The sequence below is a fragment of the Prinia subflava genome, chromosome 1 (genome assembly GCF_021018805.1).
Source record: "Prinia subflava isolate CZ2003 ecotype Zambia chromosome 1, Cam_Psub_1.2, whole genome shotgun sequence".
Classification (NCBI taxonomy): domain Eukaryota; kingdom Metazoa; phylum Chordata; class Aves; order Passeriformes; family Cisticolidae; genus Prinia; species Prinia subflava.
In genome coordinates this window covers 33,864,297-33,879,662 of record NC_086247.1, presented here as the reverse complement: position 1 = coordinate 33,879,662, position 15,366 = coordinate 33,864,297, and positions in this window count along the sequence as shown.

Sequence of the window (15,366 nt, the reverse complement as noted above, 5' to 3'; positions counted from 1 at the left end):
TGTGAATGGAATAAGCAGGGATTGTAAAATCCTGTCTTGAGCTTGTGTCCGTACACAATGTGCTCTGTCATATTCAGCAGACTGGCAGCAGGATAGAAGTAAATTTGGCAACAAATTGTTACATTTTTGACTTGTTAGTCTGAAGAAGAAGAAAAAAAAGGCATGCTGAAAAATAACCAAGGGGAGCTTTTTATTTGATAACCTTGCTTACAGGCACTTTTAGCACCACATCAATCCAGCAGTTCCATAGCATTATGTGGCAGGGTGAGTGTGAGAAGATGGCCAGGCTGGTACTGAAAAATAAAACCACAAGATTTATGGAAGGGAAGGCTGTCATCAGTAGGGAACTGTACGTGTCCTTGACTAGTAGCAGAGGACAAAGTGTGTCAAGATATTTTGCATCTTTCCAAACAGACGGGTCTGTTTCATTGAGTTATTCCTCAGCTCCTCCTTCCACCCAGTCCTACTGACTCCAGTGAAATAACTGAAATCCAAGAAGAGTCAACTGTTGGGGACATTGATTTGGGGGTATTTTACACTCCCTTAAATAGAGATTGAGCACACAGACTCAGAATTTTTGCAATGAAAATGGAAAGCTCTTCATCTCTTAGTATTTCTTTCAAGCACATTTTTTCCAGGGTTGGGAGAAGTGAGAGGGTTTCAAAAGCAATATGGCCTTCTGCCAACAGCAGAGATGTGTTTCAGAGTCACTGGATGACCCGTTGTGATGCAGGGAAGTATTTGATGAAGCTCACAGGACTGTACTAGAGCAGGTGCAGTGGTTGGGAGACAGGAGTGTCAGGCAAGGGTCTGCACATGTGAGCCAAAGTGGAACTGTTACTGTTATTCATCATCTGTCTGTCAATGTTAAGGTGGAAAAAAAAAGTCGTATAAGCTATTTTCACCCAACAGCGTGAGATGTCCTCTGGAGTGTTTTTGGAACAGGTCAAAATTCATATAATAGTGTCACAATTATCTGATTAACTTTTAGCCAAAATAATCCACAGAAAAACTTAAACATCAACGTGTTTATATCTTCAGAATGAAAGACTTTCACAGACCAAGGACAGATGCTTTGCACATATGGATGATAATTTATTCTGCTCTAATCAGCATTATCTTATGTTTACTAGAAAAATCATATAAATATGTCTGAAAGGCTTTCAAAAGATGTTTGTCCTTTAGCTTTAGAAAGTGAGGAAGGTTTAGAATTACTTTGATGAAGCAGGAAAGATTACAGCATCTAAGAGTGGCTTGGATCCTTTCATATAGATCCCTTTCTACCCACACTGAAGTTTTTACAAAGCATTTCTGTGATCACACATTCACAATGGGGATGATTGTTCATGCTGGGTATATTGCAAATATCTCTAGTCTTTTTCTGTGTACTCTGCCCAAAATTAAAGGGCTCAGTGAAGTACAGCAGTGTTAGACTGGCATAGATGGAAAATCAGACTCCTGGCCATGTAAGGGTGACAGAGTCAAGACAGTGTCATGCATAAATATTGTGCTAATGAGTTATGTATGTGAATAAGTGCATTTCAGAAAGGTTTAGCTTGCTGAAAGATAATGATCCCTCCAAAGTCCTGCAAGTCAGGAAGTAGCTGTAGCTCAACTTCCCTACCAAGGTGTCAGAGGAAAACCATGTCTACGGGAGCTAGAGAAGGAGACTATTTCTTTGTTTTACAGCCAGTGTTTGCTGAAGTATATTGGTCCCCAGTTCAGGGAAATTTTTCTGTCTTACTTTTGCACAGCAATAATTTATTTTTCTGCTATAACAGTCCAACCTTCATAAAATAGATATTGCTCAGTATTTATAGTAACAATAAGCCTGTACTAATAAGCCTGATGCAGGCAAAAGTTTTCAGTGAGAGAGTGACTACTGAAACTTTGATCTCCACTGGAGACTCCAAAAACAAACTCCTCAGGTTTCAAATTTACTGGCAGTCTGACACATCACCGCCATAAACACTAGGACAAAGAGAAAAGATTTTTTTATATGTCCGCATATAGAAGGATATTAATTATAAATAATGAGTTGTGACTGCCTGCAGAGCAGCTGTGGTTCTTTTAATGAATAGTCTTCCAATGGCTGAAATAAAACGTCAAGACTGGTGGAGATTTGCAACTGGAAAAGCTATATAAGCTATTTATAAAAGAAAATCAACTGTAAAAAATACTTGCTAAACGTTTCTGGCTTCTATAGTGCAGCTGTACATTGAGCTCCTTAGTAAAATGCGTATGCTCATCACTGGTATAACCTCCCAGAAGCAACTTGGCTTAGAGTTAGATTTGCTTTGGAGTTGTCTCTCCTGAAGCTGGAGAACAACTTTTTCTATTCTGCTGTAACAATATCAGCCATGCTGGTGTTCTCTAAGAGATCCATTATACAGTGGTAGGACTTGTACTTTACCAAGGGATTTTCCCCTGGGTGACAGGAACGTATCAGGACAAAATAGCTTTATAAAGCGAATCTGTTTCAGCAATCTAAAACTTCCCTGAGACTAACCCAAACTCATACGAGACGGTATCATTTTAGTCGAGCCGACATATTCCTGTAGGACTGCGGCGAGGCGCTGCACGGTGCCTCAGCACTCCGGGCGGCTGCGGCGTGACCTTGGCAGCGGGGCAGGCGGGCCGGGCTGGCGCTCCGGGCGCGGCGCGGCCCCGCAGCGCTGCGGGCACCCGCGGCTGCGGCCCTCGGCCCTCAGCCCGGCTGCGCCGCTCCTCCCGGCTCCGCTCCGCTCCCCGCCGCCCTGCCCGGCCCTGCCCTGCCCGGCCCTGCCCGGCCCGCCGCCGCCAGGTGAGTCCGCCCGCTCCTTGCCCATCCTCCCCGCGGGACGCGCTCCTCTGCCGCGGCCGCCCCGCACCGCGGGTGTCCCCGAACCCCACGGGAGCCCGTGCCCGGGGAAGCTGGTAAACGGCTCCCAAGGAATTTCCCAGGTAAAACACACCGGAAAACCTCCCAAACAAGCGAATAATAAAACCCTCAGTTACGTTAGCTCGGGCTTATTAGTTGCCCAGTCGAAAATGAGCTTCAAATGACATGTTATGGAGACAAGAGAGGGTTTGGGAAGGACAGTGAGCGCTGAGGGACTTTTAAAGAGTCGGAGGAATTCATCTTCATTGTGGAGGAAATTAAATGTTTCTGGTGGTTTGTTGTTTTTGTCTTTTTGTGTTGTGATGGTTTGAGGTTGGGTTTTTTTCGGTTTGTTTATTTGTTCATTTCCCAGTAAGTCACCAACAGACATTTTATGAAGTTAGCCACAGCTCAACACTCTGTTGGAAAATATTTTTGTTTCAGAGTGGATAAAGCATCAGGAGTGCAGTAAACATTTTAAACTTAGCACTGCAACAGATACAGTAAATCACATGTTGTTTGCGTGTTGGAGCAGGAATCCCTGGAGCTGCAGCAACTTCAGTCCCCACAGCAAATTCACCTTGGGACAGTTCCCAGAGCATCTTTGTTTTGGCTTTTGCAAGGCACTTTTTATGGTTCATTGTATTTTCCCTAGGGCAAGTAGATCTCAGCACTGGCTGATAGGTAAAGCTGGCCACGTTTTAGGCCCCTGACCTGTGCCAAATGCAGGAGGTGAGAAAAACTAAGGTGCATGGCTGAGTCCCTTGGTGGTAGATGGAAACAACAGATAAATCCAAGTGAGCCTCTTTCCCTCCAGATGTAGTTGTGGAGGTGGTTTGCCCTCTCTGATGGTAATACAGGGAACCAGCACCCCAACACAGATGCTGCAGTTAGCTGTCCTCACTCAGGTGACATCCAGCTCAGCTGTCATCACGCCGTGCCCTTGTCTTCCACAGACAGTGGTTACTGATGGTGCACAAAGTACCTCCCAGTCTGACAGATGTCAGAGAGGACACCTGTCAGCTGGAGAGAGCTGTGGCTGTCTCATTTCCAGACAGCAAATAAATAGAATGAAAATAAATTAAAACCTTCTGTTTGGGCCTGATTATTTTTTTATTATTTTTCTTTTTACTTCCCCGCTGAGTTCATAAACTTAGTTATTGTAGCTGTTAGAGAAATATTATCTGGTTACTGGTGGGATGGGAGGTGGCCCTCAGTCTGTATGGGAGGGATGTGGTCTCATTTAAGATGTGGTTCACAAAATGGAAAAGTTTGTGTAAAGGGAGTTGCCTCTGTTCCGCTCTTTTTTGAACAGGTGCCCACATTACAAACACCACCACAGCCTGCAGTATTAGCAGAGAGGCTAACTGACTGAGAGGCTGAATTGACTGATCCCAGCTATTCTTTCCAAATATCCTTGTGCTCTGAAATGTAACAGTCCTGCACAGTGAGAGTAAATCAGTAATATGGTGGCCTGCCTGCACTGTCATATCTTCTGTGTGTAAAAGAGTTTCATTTTTTGCTTCACTTTCTGTATTAGAAGCTTTATTTAGGTTAAAAGATTTAGTCTTCCTTAAACTCCTTTCATAGCTTTTTGCATAATTAAGGCATAGAGAGAGGCATCCCATCATCGGGTTTTAAAGGACCTATTCAAGTTTTCCTGTAAATTAAGATCGTGTCACAGCAAGGGGATGGAGGAAGAGAGAACAGTTCTCTGTGACAAAGCCAATTTAATACAGCCATATCTGTCTAAAGCAGAGACTGGCAGGAATAAGCGCCTCAGAGTCTAAGCTTGTTAGTTAATTAAGTTATTAGCAAACTTTTAAAGTAAGCTGTACTCTCAGGAAATGAAATCACTATAAAAAAAATAGCACCATAGTCATCTTCCTTCTTTACATGATTTAAAGAAACTATAGTCTCCTTGATGTCCACACAGAGTGCCACTGGAAATTTTCTTCCAGTTTGCTTTCAGTGTGGGTCTTTTTTTGGCATTAATTATAGCCTAGAATTGCTTCCTTCATTCATTTATCATAGTATTTATGCAAATTATTTTGAAATTAATTATTATTTAAATGCATATGATCATACTGGTTTATGGGTACTATTCAGAGTGTTTTAGAAAATGGAAAAAAATTCTTAATCTAAAACTTTTCCAGATAGCTGATCACAAATACAATATTTTTTGTTTGTTCTGAGTGCATCCTCTGCTAATGTGACATATTTACACATGCCATATGTATTTAATGTGGTACTACTTTTCTTGTTTGCTTTCCAGACAAGCATGTCAGAAGTGTGAGGGCCATTTATCATCATTTATCCAACTAAATTCTCTTCCACTTGTTCTAATTCCAAACCTGTTGGTATGCACATTGATATGACACAATAAAATTCAGTGATGCTTTGAGGTTGTGATGTCCTCCTTTACATCTTCTTCAACAAACACAATCAGTGGCATAGCATAGATGACACTGCAGCTAAAAGGAGATGAGCAAGGGGAGTAGAAGAGCTGCTGGCTTAAAACCAGATATTATCTAAAGAGAAATGAACTGTTGGGAATTTTCCAGGTGCTGGTTCTAGGTGCCATTGCAGGTGTCAGCTATCCCTGCTTTCAAGGTGGCATCCAGAAACATGCCGGACAGTAATAATAATAACAATAATAACAATGATAGATGGTACCACCCCATTGTTTTAGACAGAAATGTCTTTCTCCTCAGACTGAATTATGGCAAGACATTCTGTCACAGTTATGAAAAGTAAAGCCAAACCAGCTAAGAACAGAAGGTAGATCTAGTACAAATGAACACTCCCATGGCATTTGTTTTTTTTTTTCCTTTCTATTGCTTCCCTAAGCAATACTTCTATTGCTTGTATACATTTCATAAATGCTACCAAGTGTGCATGATATTACAGCGCTCTTGTAAATGGAGACAGGATATTAGACATAAACACGGAGGTCACACAGCACCGGAAAGAACCGCCAGGCACGCTCTAGCTGCAGGAAGGAACCAGCTGATACTGAAACCAACTGCTGCAATCAGTATCTGTCTATGCACATTTCAGGCATGACTACCATTCAGAGTCATGTGAAAGAAGAGAATGTGATATTTTGGAGAAAAGCACACCACGGACATACTGAAGACACTTCAGAGAAATTAATGTAACAATTCTTTTCTCTTTTATTTTAAAAAGGTTTTTCAATTAAGTTTAGATCAAATAAATAAAAGAAAATATCTTTGACAGAGTCAGGAGAGATTGAAGGGATTGGACAGATGAACTAAACTTCCAAAATACGAGTCTGGAGGCCAGTAGATGCCAAGAAGGGAAACAAGAAAACATAAAACTATATGACTGCAAAAAAGGTGCCAACACACCTGGGGAGGTCATAATTTAAGATGTCTGGTTTCCAAGAATACACATTTGAGTAGCACATGGTATCTTGTTTCAAGCAGGCATCAAAGTAGCAGTTCTGATATATTAGCAGACAGGCAGACTGAGGACGTCAATAAATGCAGCAGCCTTTGATGAGAAGCTTTTCTCAAATGTGGCATGTTGATTAATCTGCTAATTAAAAGTGAATGTGTGGAGCGACAACGATCATGGTCTTGTCTACCCCACAGCCCTGCCATTGCTGTCGCTGGCAGAGCACCCTGCAGCACATACTGCTCAAACTGACAGAAGGAGTTTTTCTGGCATAGTTACACCGCCTCCCTAAGTGATGTAAGTTGAGCCAATATAAGCTCTCCCCTTCTGGCAAAGTTACATCCACACCAGGAGTTCTGCAAACATAGCAATATCTGCTGGGGATGTGAATTTTTCACACCGGCAACTGACATAGCTATGTTGGCAAAACATTATAATTTGGAACAGGCCGGGGAAAAAAAGCGTTTATCACCCCATCCTCAGCCATTTGCAAAGCATTAAAGGGTCCTAAATACTTGAATTTCTCTTAATGGTTATATGTTGCAGACAGAAATTCTTATTTCAGTGGGAGGGAGAGTGTGTTGTTATATTTATTAAAAATGTATGGCTTCCTAATTCTTAGTGATTTCTATCACTGAGGTGTCTCGCAATGGCATCTAGAATATTTATAAGATGTGAAAGTAACTCAATACAGTTTGAGTGTTCTACAGAAACATAACACTTCCAGTGACAGACTGAATCTTCTGTTTGGCTGGAGTCTGTGTCTCCCATCCTCACTCAGGCTAGGCTGGAAGTACAGCATGCACAACCATGCATTGCACCACGCAAATCCGTGCGTGTCCTCCTTTCCAGAGTGATGGTCAGCACCTTAGAGAACAAAACAAGCGGATTTTTTCCCAAAGAAAGTAATTTTACTGTAAGTAATTTTATCAAAGTAGGTGAAGAAGCAAGTTGTTCATGCAGTGCAAACCAGAGTGACTTTTGTGCAAAGTTCAGGTAGGCACCTTCAGTCTGGAAAAAATGCAGCTGTCTCCTTGCAATCTCTAATTGTCTCATCACTAGTCATTCCCAGTTTCCACAGAACAGCAGGAGCAGGGAGGCAAATGTGAATGCTTGTGTTGTTATTTCCCTTTCTGCTGCATCAAAGGTCACCATCGCCTTGCTGGGGGTTACCCTCTCTCCCCTGGGCTAGATGAGAGGGAGCTGGGAGGATTGTCTAGCCCATGTCAGCCAGAAAGAGATGGGTAAGCAATAATTCACTGTTTAAACAGGCTTTAAGTAAGTTGGCTCATTTTCAGCAGCAATTCTAGCAATAGTTCAGCCAGAAAATCAGGAGTGGGAGGGTGTGCATCACCTCTAGGAAGAGGGTGGTGACAAGTAGCTGGCTGAGGGCTGCATGTGGAAACCACTTCTAGTGGCACAGCAGTAGCCAAAGAAGTATGATTATACTGACTGTTAGTGCTTCTGGCAGCTTGGTACTGGCTTTATCTGGATAGAAATCGTCTAGATCCATCACTCAAAAAATGCCTATCACTGTAAAAATGGGGAAGGGAGCTGAATTTCTGATATTCATGGGGTATCTTGTATCTATCACATTAAAAAAATGAGAAGGAAAGAAACTTTCTTAATCAAAAGGAATAAAGTAAGGGCAAATGTAGGCAGGAGATCAAAAGGCATCTCTGCCAGTGAAATCCATTAGCCTTGAAGTAATCTCCTAAGGGAACTGAAGACATTCCCATTGCTTGAGATATTTAAAACTAGGTTAGACAAAACACTAGGAAGTGTACAATGGAGGACAATCCATAATCAGCAGGGAGAGGGATTAAATAGTCTTAATAAGCCTCTAACACAGAGTCTGTGATTTCAGTGCCAAGACTTCACGTGTCCCTCAGCTCGGTCTCCTCCCTGCACTGCCATAATGGGAGATTATGAAATCACTGTAAATGTGAGCAATTAACTATTCTAACCGAATTTGATAATGTAATGGTGCTACATTTTTGTTCCTCTTAGCCTCAACTAAGACTCCTTTTACAGTGGATTAAAGTCAACTTTTTAGTAGTGCTATTGCAGTCTTCAGGTACAGAGATTTAATGTGATATGTTTCTAATAATTGCTCTGGGTTTCAGGCAGTGATTTTGTTTTTAGTTAAATATACCCCTTTTTCCTCCTAAATTTCAGAATTCCTACGTAGTTTATCTAAAAGTCACAACTTTTACTTCTGTGTTTAATCACTCATCATTATTATCCCACATCCTTCTAAATTTTTAGTCTTTTGAGAGCACAGGAGTGCCAAGAGGCACTTAGTAAATCAAATAAATTTCATCTTAGCAAATCAACACGTAAAAGATGAGCTTTGTTGCATTAAGATGAGTTAGTATTTATACCTTTGTTCTGTAAATGTTAAGTCACTGTTGAAGTATTCAGATCAACAATGTATGTTTATAAACACTGTCTAGGAAGAATTTATTGTTTCACAAATACCACTGTTCGCTACGGTCTCTGATAATTTTCCACATTTCCTGTTGTGTCAGTTTGATAGTGTGTCCTTAGGTCCAGACAACTGCTTGGATCATGTTCACACTGGAACATGGGGTATTTTGTTTAGTTTGACCAGGGTAGAGGCCAGTACTGTGGTTAAGAGAGGTCCTACCAGTGGAGACAGTTCAGTGAAATCAAGTTTCATGCTTAAGGTAAAATGACTTACAATGACTTGCAATTGACAACTTTTGAAGTCCTTTTAGTCTACGCTTGGATGGAATTCCTGTGGAGAATTGCTTTGTATGTACACATCCACAAAGCCAAAGTCACATTGCAAATGAATTAAGTTTCAATAACATGTGACATTCTGTGGTTTCTTTGAGTAATTTTGCATGAGAAATATTGTACCCATAAATCAGCGCTAGTTGGATTTGGTCTTTTGCATATTTAACATATTCTATAAGGAATACATGAAATTCAACTTGCATATAAGACTGTCTTCAAACAGCTGGGAATTCAGAGCTGGAATAAGAATCCTATGCCAAAAAAAGGTTGTTTAAATCAGAAAAATGGTGATTTATAAATGTCTTTTTAACAGAGAGGTTTTTACTGATCTGTGGAGTTACAGCTGGTAACATCAATGATAGATGTGGCAGTGGGGAAGTAATATGATGATTGAAAAGTGGGCTCTGTTTTCCTTTTCACACCCAAGTGGTGCTTTACAGAAGCAGATTCTCTTTTGTGCCATCATTTGCAGTGGGACTGAGCAAATGGTTACCTGCAAAACCTTTAAGTGGTACACACATAAATCTAAGAAGCCCTGAGCATAATTTCAAGATCCAGATTGAATTTTCTGTACGTAACATGATTAGGAAGAAAGCTTTGTGCCAGGTAATTGATTTTTTTAATGTCTTGAGAATTAATTTTCACCAGGAAAAATTATGGTAGCCTTTTCACAAATGAAGTAAACAACTATATTACACGGTGGGAGCTGGACCCTGACATGCCTATTCATCTTAAGAAGATTCATTCTTATCAAACTACTTCAATTCTAGCCTAAGTTTTTGGATGACAAAGCATTGCTCAAAGGTTGTGAGGAACTTATTTTATGTTACTTGCCAATATTTTATTATTATTGATCTGAAATAAAAATAAAGGTCAGTGAATTTAGAACAAGGATGAATTTGGCCTTTAAGCTGTGTCTATAACAATATGATTAGCAACCTATTTTTCCCTTGCACCTTAAAATTCAGTGTAGATTGATATATTGGCAGTTGTTTTTAATTTTCCTCATCCTATTCTTTTGACAATGAGAAAAGGGAACACATGGCTTATACTTATTCTAGTAAATTTAAAAGTGCCAGCAAATGCTCTCTGGCATTGAAGAGCCTGGCACAGAGTATTCCACATCCACCCAATTACATTATTTTCTGAACAATGACCACCTGCAAACTGCCTGTCTCAGTACTGTGCCAGCTCCCAGACTCTGCCCAAAAACTGCCAGGAGAATTCAAGCTGGCCCAGACTGAAATCACTGCAGAGACTATTCTTGCAGTTTAACTGTATATGTGAACACTACTGAATGTCAATTTTTCCATGTCCAAAATCAGTTATGAGCTACTACCATGTCTTTAGGATTTGCTTTGACACATTGGATGTGAGATCACAGGTATGTTTAAAGCTTTTTTGTTTGTTTGGTCTCTTGGTATTTGAAAAATCTCCTAAAGATGAAAACAAGCTAAAACACATAGGTGTTTCTTGGCAACATGCTTGATGTACAAAAACAATTACAAAGAGGAATAGAGTCATAACCTCTGCCCTGTTCCTCTTCAAGTAAGAGACAGTGCTGCAAATGAATCGATAGGTGATATTTTTCTAATGTAAATAAGTTGTTCTGTTTAAGTTTTCAGGCGTGGAGGCAGAGGATTTTCTACTTGTCTTAGCAAAACAGACATTGTCTTTTCCCTGTAATTACTAAAGAATACACATCAATTCACAACACCAATTGGAGTTATGCAAATTTTCTTCCGTTCAGAGAATTGATATAGATATTGACACAAGAAAATATTCTGTCTCTGTGGTATTCGGTTGCATTGAGATCCACTGTCACCCATGGCACCACTGAGGTGACTCCAACATGAAGAACTTTCCAGGACCTAGGAATCCCTCCTCACCAGGAAAAATGATTCTGCCCAAAGCCCTTTTCCACACCTACAGTGCACAGCTCTGGAAACTGCCCTCACTGATGCTACCATTGTGCCATTTCAATGGTGCAGTAATTTACTTATAAGTCAAATACTTTTGTTGTTCAAGTCAGGATGAAGCCTTTATAAAATGCCTCATTGTATTTAAAAAATGTAGTGATGTGAACCTTAAAGAGTTTTCCAAAGAGCTTGTTGAGTATTATTTTAAATAAAAGTAGTTTAGCATCTAACCATTTGACGTTGTTGTCAATGTGATAATAAAATATTTCTATCTTAAATCTGTGCTGTCTAAGCTAGACTTTTCTCTAAGCTTTAACATGAAAAATAAAACATGAACAGACATAGCTTGTGTGACTTCTGGAGAAGAGCTCCTAGCGTTGGCATAGCTGTATGAATCCTTGGGAGTTGCCCATAAGTTCAGGTGGCTCCAGGGCACGATGAAGAACCTGTCCAGACACACATTTATTGCAGATGGATGGTTTTGCTTATAGAGCTGGGATCCCAAAACATCCATCTGGAAAGCATACTGAAGGCTTAAGGAAGCATAAGCAGTGTTCCTAATGATTTTAGGAAAAAACTGTCTAAGGAAATTTGGTAAGACTCCAACTCACGTTTGCATTTCTTTAACCCCTTTGGCTTAAAATACTGCCTGGTTGACTAAGCCAGAAGAAAAATTAGCTGGGATAGATTCAGATATTTCCTAGCTATTTCATCTGGGTCACTCAACCCTACAGCAAACCTATCAACCTATCATAAGGTAAGAATAAAAGTAAGTTAAATAACAAAATTAAGAAATTGGATTTGAATCACAGAGAGTTCACTGTAAACTTATGAAGCATGTGCAGAATAACTGGATGGATCATAGCTATATTTGCTGTAGGAACTGTGTGTGCAGTTAGAAGTGAGGTGATCAAACAGGACCCTACACTGCAGGGAACTTTCAACTTGAAGAAGTCACCTGTGGTGCCCAGATGAGTAAGGCCACTTTGGACATTGTATCTTTCCTGTTAATATGACATAGGCAGCTGCATGAGGATTTCAGTATGATGGGACAGATTAGGTCTGTCTTGATAGGGCTGTGCAAAGGATGGAGCCAGTTGGAGGGACGGAAGGATGCTTTGAGCTTCTTCTGTGCTTGTGTCCCTGACTGACCTTTGCTGCATGGCTGTTCCATTTAAACACAAAGGGTATTTTGTGCTGTCAGTCCTGCAAACCTTATCTGGGAGTAAAAAATCAACCCACTACATCTTGTGCTCTGTGTTTTTTATGAGTGATCATTCTGCAGCCCACACAATAATCACAGAGTTATCCTCAGTAGGATTTATATAGATGTCTCTTCTGAAAATGTGAACTTCAGGTAGAGTAACAACAAAAGACATGTGAGAAGCTGCTAAACATATTGTTTTATTTTAGCTGTGCTGGTTGTAGAAGTAATGGGAATATTAAAAAATGTTTTTCTCTCCATTTAATAACATGCAGATTTGAATACTTTAAGAGGACAATCCTAATGGAAAAGGTATTGTTTTCATGTAACCCATTCTTGGAGTAAGAGTCATTTCAAACAAACAGATTATCGGTTTTATTTTATTTTTGGTAAAAACTCTATACATGCAAGATAATTGAAGGTGTAATCTTAGACATTTTATAGCTTTAGCACAATAAAATATGGTAAAAGATAGAAAAATAGTCTGATTATGTAATCCATTTACTGAAATAATATTACTTTAAATACAGGTAATGAAAATCTTTGTTTCACTGAAATCAGTGGGAAAATTCCAACGGCTTTTTAAACTGAGCTGTAGCTCACTTCTTTCTCCTTTTCTGCTTGTTTTTCAAATTTCATTACTAGGGTTTACATTTGAGAGAGCCCTTAATATTTTCCATTTGAGCATGTGTATATAAATATATTTATACACACGTGTGTGTGTTTGTGCAGAAATGGGCTTGAAGAGAGTTATCTGTTTGCTTTTTTTGGAGAGAGCCATTACAATGACAATGTTTGTCAGGGTGTACCACAATAGCCTCTGATTTCAGCGACTGGAGACAGATGAGCATTGTAACTCCTGGTAAATAAATACCGAGTTGACAGGACAGCTTCCAGGTTAGAAACGATGTTATACTGCTGAATAATCTAAAAATCCATCTGTGCCACTCAGGGAAAAGACTTGGGGTGAAAGAGTGAGGGTTTTGGTAGCATCACACTGCTTTGTCTCCACTCCCACAGAGCTGAGGGGAGCACTGCCCACAGCTTCAGAAGAGCAGGGCTCAGCAGTGCTGCTCACAGGAGTCACACCTCACCATTTGCTCTTTCTACTTATTCCAAAAGGAAAAAACGGCTTGACCTATGCATAACTTTCTTGCGCTTAATTTGCCAGCTGGTGAGTGTCACATGTTTAATTTGGGCAATGTAAATAACAATCTCTTTAATAGTTGAGATTTTCACTGACAACAGAGTCTCTGAGCTTAGACAGCTGATTGCTGCTGCTGTAGAGCTAAATCCTTAAATATTATCAAACTAATACCCTTGTATGGTCACACTGGATACAGATTAGTGAAGGCCATAATCCTATTTAATTTAACACAGTCCCAGGGATTTTCCTCTACAAAGAATTTGGTCACATGCATACTGCATAATTTGCATAGTTCTTAAATATATGGACCCTCTCTAGGAGCAGAGCTGTCTGCCAATTTAATGGCAGTTATTAAATCCCATTGTACTCTGTACCACAATCCAGATGCAGGTATATGCTAGAAAAAGTTCATGGTTAGTTAGAATTTGTTGTGGCTCTGAGCTGTGCCACAGCTCGTTCTCTCAGGTCATCTGTTTCAGCCTCAGAGGAGGGTGTTAACCCTCAGCAAAGGTAATATGACAAAGGACTGCAATTAATTTTAACCACAGTGCAGCCCAGCCAAGATCCAGCTGTCCAAGAACTCAGACATATAAAAACTGACTGTGCTTGAACTGTCACAGACTCTGGGGTTTGTGGTTAAGTAACTCATATCTCAGTCATAGGAAGGGTCTGATTTTTATGTGCTGAGCACAGTTAAGTCCATTTGCCTTCAGCACCATGTGATATCTTTGACACTGCAGCAGATTAGACTCAGAGAATTAGGGCTACCCATTTTTGTTTCCAGATTTTTTTTTTTTTTGGTCTTCTTTTTTCTCCCCTCATGCAGAACTGTTGTCTGAATGAAAAAAGTGGAAAAGGAGACACTGCCCCCTTGACAAGGTCTCTTAGCTAACATCATTGCTTATCACGGGCCAGCTGCAGGCTGCTAGGACCATGTGCTTGGCAGTCACAGATACACTGCAGACCTCACAGGGCACATAGATGTACAGCTCTGCCTGGGCAGAGGTATGGGAGCCTAAAGAAGACGTGCTGAAAGCAGTAAACTATGTGGTCAGCTCTGTGTTCAAACTAGTATTGAATCCCAGCAGGCTGAAACCACAGGATGCTCTGCCACCTAGTCAGGACTTCCTTTCCAAGCACAGCCTCAGTCCAGCTAATCTTGCAGGGCTCTTAGTTCATTTTTTTTCCCCTGTTACGCAATGTTTGCAGCCTTTTATAGGCTTTTGGTATTTATTGCAGGGAAATGATGGTGAAATTTTGATCAACAGATTTCAGGGTAGTCAAGCAGCTCCAGACACAGGGAGCAATCTTCTGCCTTTGTTTTTCTGGCAATTTCCAAGCATGTTGGGACAAATATGTGGCCTAGCTGATTCCGTGTGAGAGAGTGGCCCTGCTCTCCTCAAGAGGACTTGGTATATAAAAGCAGGTCAGGCACAGAAACTTCTTCACCCTCTCTAGCACCATGCTGGAGGTAGAAGCCTTCCCCTCCAGGAAGCAGAAAGTGTGGTTTGAGTTGATTAGGTTTCCAGGTTATTTTCAGCAGCTTATGCACCAGCTGAATGGCTGTTGGCTTAAAGAGCAGAGTAATTATTAATATTATTACTACTATTACCATTAGTAATAAAATAATGTTTCTTCCAAAAGTGCCTAAGGAGCAAGCTGAGGTAAACTTCATCTTGCTAGGTGCCCCACAGTTTTGGGCTGTCATTCAAGAACACAATAAATCCTGCTTCAGGGTTCCCACTACTGGATCAAAAGCACCAGAGCCACAGGAGCCAAAATGCTGATGCTTTATGAAGTAATGCTTTCCCCCTACATCCACTGTGGTACCAAAACAACCACAGCCTGTTTTCTCAGCACTGGCAGAGCCAGCATAAATCCCAGGTCAGGTGCTCCCAAAGCTCAGTGTGTGACCTCCTTTGGGTCAAAACCTCACTGATCACAGATCTACTGGTACTTTTCACAGCAGCATGGTCTCAGAAGACCCAGTGGTTTTCTCCTGAAGAGCTTGCCAACTACACAGACAAGAGATGTGTCGGAGTAGAGGTTTAGT